The sequence below is a fragment of the Zea mays genome, chromosome 4, assembly GCF_902167145.1.
Source record: "Zea mays cultivar B73 chromosome 4, Zm-B73-REFERENCE-NAM-5.0, whole genome shotgun sequence".
Classification (NCBI taxonomy): Eukaryota; Viridiplantae; Streptophyta; class Magnoliopsida; order Poales; family Poaceae; genus Zea; species Zea mays.
In genome coordinates this window covers 36,844,340-36,847,365 of record NC_050099.1, presented here as the reverse complement: position 1 = coordinate 36,847,365, position 3,026 = coordinate 36,844,340, and the positions used below count along the sequence as shown (strand labels likewise).

Genomic DNA, 3,026 nt, shown 5'->3' with positions numbered 1-3,026 from the left:
CATCGATCTAAATTCACAGATATTCTTGCTGCATATGACTTGGAGGTTGACAAGTCATGCGTAGCCATAAAAGACAGCATCGACAAAATTATTGTCAAGCAATATGACATAGCAGACAAGTTTATAGAATTGATAGACGAGGTACTACGTGCCGAGTCTGAAAATTTGGAAAACGAGACGGATGAGCCACAGCAACCGGTGAATTCGGCTGATTCAGCAGGTATTCACTATTCAGAACATTTTATCTTTTGACATGTGTATACGTTTTTTGAGTACAGTTAACAGCTTATGTTTTTGTCACGTATACACATCAACATTTGATTTATAATTCAAATTTTGACATATATTATTTTCAATATAATTGTGTACAAGGACACACAGTTGATGCCACCCAGCCCACACCCGATATGCCATCCCAAGCTTCGCAGCTTGAGACCCAACTGGGTGCTACTCAGTTTGAAGAAATTCACGAAAGACAACAGCATATCCGTACAGTCCTTGAGACCTTTCCCGACGAATCGGATGTGGTTTCAGATCAACAGGTAATTTGTCCAACGACAATACTATTTTTACTCATTATACGTACATGTATGCATACTTCTTTTTAGCAGTATGCGAACCACATTTTTTTTGTCAACAGGAGTTCTGTTTTGATGTTCGAAACATAAGTTTGAGGAACACAAATATCACACCTCAAACCACATCAGCTTGCACCTGCTTGCCCAAATTTGACGTGACACCGGAAAAAAATGTTTGTTAGCAGTCCATGTCTCATGTTATAATTACATTTTACTATACATACAACACAGTTATCCTAATTATATACCTTTGTGTAGAGAGGTGCAATGGCAACAGAGGAGATGGAACAAAATGACAGTGGGCCAGTTTTTGACCAGACCCCAACTCCTCATGTCAGTATGATAACATACATATTACATAATGCTTTTTATGATATTAAACTGATTTTTTTAATGTTCAACCACTTACAACCATGTTGCATTTCAGGTTGATACACTCAAAGGTACTACAATCTCTGGATCTGATCCACCACTTACAGAGCAAGAGTGTATCCGTTCTCTGTGGGATTTAATTTGTTCCAAGGACATTGACCAAAGCAGGTACATGTAACCCAAATTACGAATAACGTATTTATAAGTTGGTTCATTTATGAAATAAGAATCTATACCTTTGTTCATCATACAGGGTAGTTATTGATTACGGTGATTACAGTGCAAACTGTATGGATATTTATGAATCTTTCGCGGAGGGTAAATGTCTTGAGGATGTCTTCATGCAGTGTTTCATAGAGTGTGTTCGTGATGATTCTAAAAATCATCGTCGAACTCTGACATCTAACAGATTAATACTTGATGTCAACGTTGGGGTAGGTTCTTCTTCACAGTTATTGTAACTATACACATAATATACTTACACACTCTATTTTTTATAGGCTCTGTTAAATTTTGAAGAACAGGAACGTCACAGCAAGAATCCTCAGCCGTTTGATCAAAATGTCCTACAGAATTGCTTGCACAACACATTGCCTGCTTTGGTGAATCTGGATAAATGCAAGTCGGTAAGTCCCATTAACATTTTGTTCACAGTTTCATCAGCTCATTAACTGTACATTTTAATTATCATGACTTTACAACAGCAACATGTAACCTATATTTACTTTTCTCATCAACAGATAATGGTACCTATGCTTAGCAGGGGTCATTGGACACTCTATGTGATCAATCTACACCACCGGGTTATCCACATTTTAGATTCGAATCCCTATGGTATACAACTTGGTGGCACCGAATGGAAGGACTATCATTGTGATCCAATTTATTTAGGTGGCAGGAAATTCCCATGGGCTAGGGTGATAATGAGTAGATTGAGCAAAGCGTTACAACACGTTTGCCCCAACGCAGAATTTCCTAAGTTTGGTAATTTTCCATTGGATATGCCATCTAACTGCCCAACAATGAGGACAGGGTCAAATGACTGTGGATTTTTTGTGATGAGTTACATGAAATCTTATGATCACAATGCAGGTGTCATATCTTCTTTCAATCAACCAGTAAGTGTCTGTGCTAACTGTTTCTATAGTCCGGTTGCCATCAGTTGTTCATGTTAGCTATAGATGTGGCTGATGCAAGCTATGCTTTTATTGCAGGACAATTCCCGAGATCTACGTGCTCATGCCCTTCATCAACTCACATTCCATCGCATCAACAAGGCGTTGCCACTTCCATTAGATATCCAGAGATTTATGTTTGCGCGCAATTAGTGAACTATGTCAGATCTAAGCAATGGTGTGGGCAATGTACCGTACTGTGGTATTTTGGCCATTTTGTTCAGTTAACAATTGTAGGAAGCTTCCTTATATGTGCTGTTTTCAGAACAATTGTCATGCTACTTTGTGTTAGGGGTGTTACCCAGGTTCTTTCTGTGAACTTTAGTTGGCTGGATACTTATGGTTATGTCGCGAATATGTGAACATCAGATGTTTTCACTTCTGTGTGCTTTAAATATGATCTGTTTTTATGTTCTGAAGATGTTATATGTATACCTCATTGCTTAATACTACCATCTATTTATATGCGAGTATCATCCAGGCCATATACGATGTTTCCTACTTCCAATTATGCAACATTAGTAAGCAATATACGCTATATTTATCAGATTTCAACAACTTTATATCTTAGATTATTTCTATCAGATACAACAGACTACTCGCGCGCCTGACTCACTGCTGTCGTTTTATCAACAGTACTGGTATATATTTTACACATTATACGATCATCCCACAAGTTATATACGCTGTTTTGTAGTTCCAGTTACGCAACATTATTAAGTAATATACGCACCATTTATTAGATTTTAATATCCACCTCTATATAAATCAGTTGCCAAACAAGCAAGGTTTATTGTAAAAACAAATTAATCGTATCTCATACAACATTCTAATCACTGTCTGACTCACTACTATCGAACTCATTTGCGTGTTTTTTAGATGTTGTTGTCTCATTCCAATC

The 3,026-nt window shown here is 37.4% G+C and overlaps 1 long non-coding RNA gene across 1 annotated transcript; it reads left to right on the top strand.

Annotated features, from left to right (window-relative positions):
- Window positions 1–1,213: 1,213 nt before the first annotated feature.
- Window positions 1,214–1,727, top strand: LOC109945496 (uncharacterized). Its single transcript, XR_002268691.1, has 3 exons — window positions 1,214–1,384; window positions 1,451–1,576; window positions 1,691–1,727. It is a non-coding gene; the product is annotated as an uncharacterized lncRNA (long non-coding RNA).
- Window positions 1,728–3,026: the final 1,299 nt, after the last annotated feature.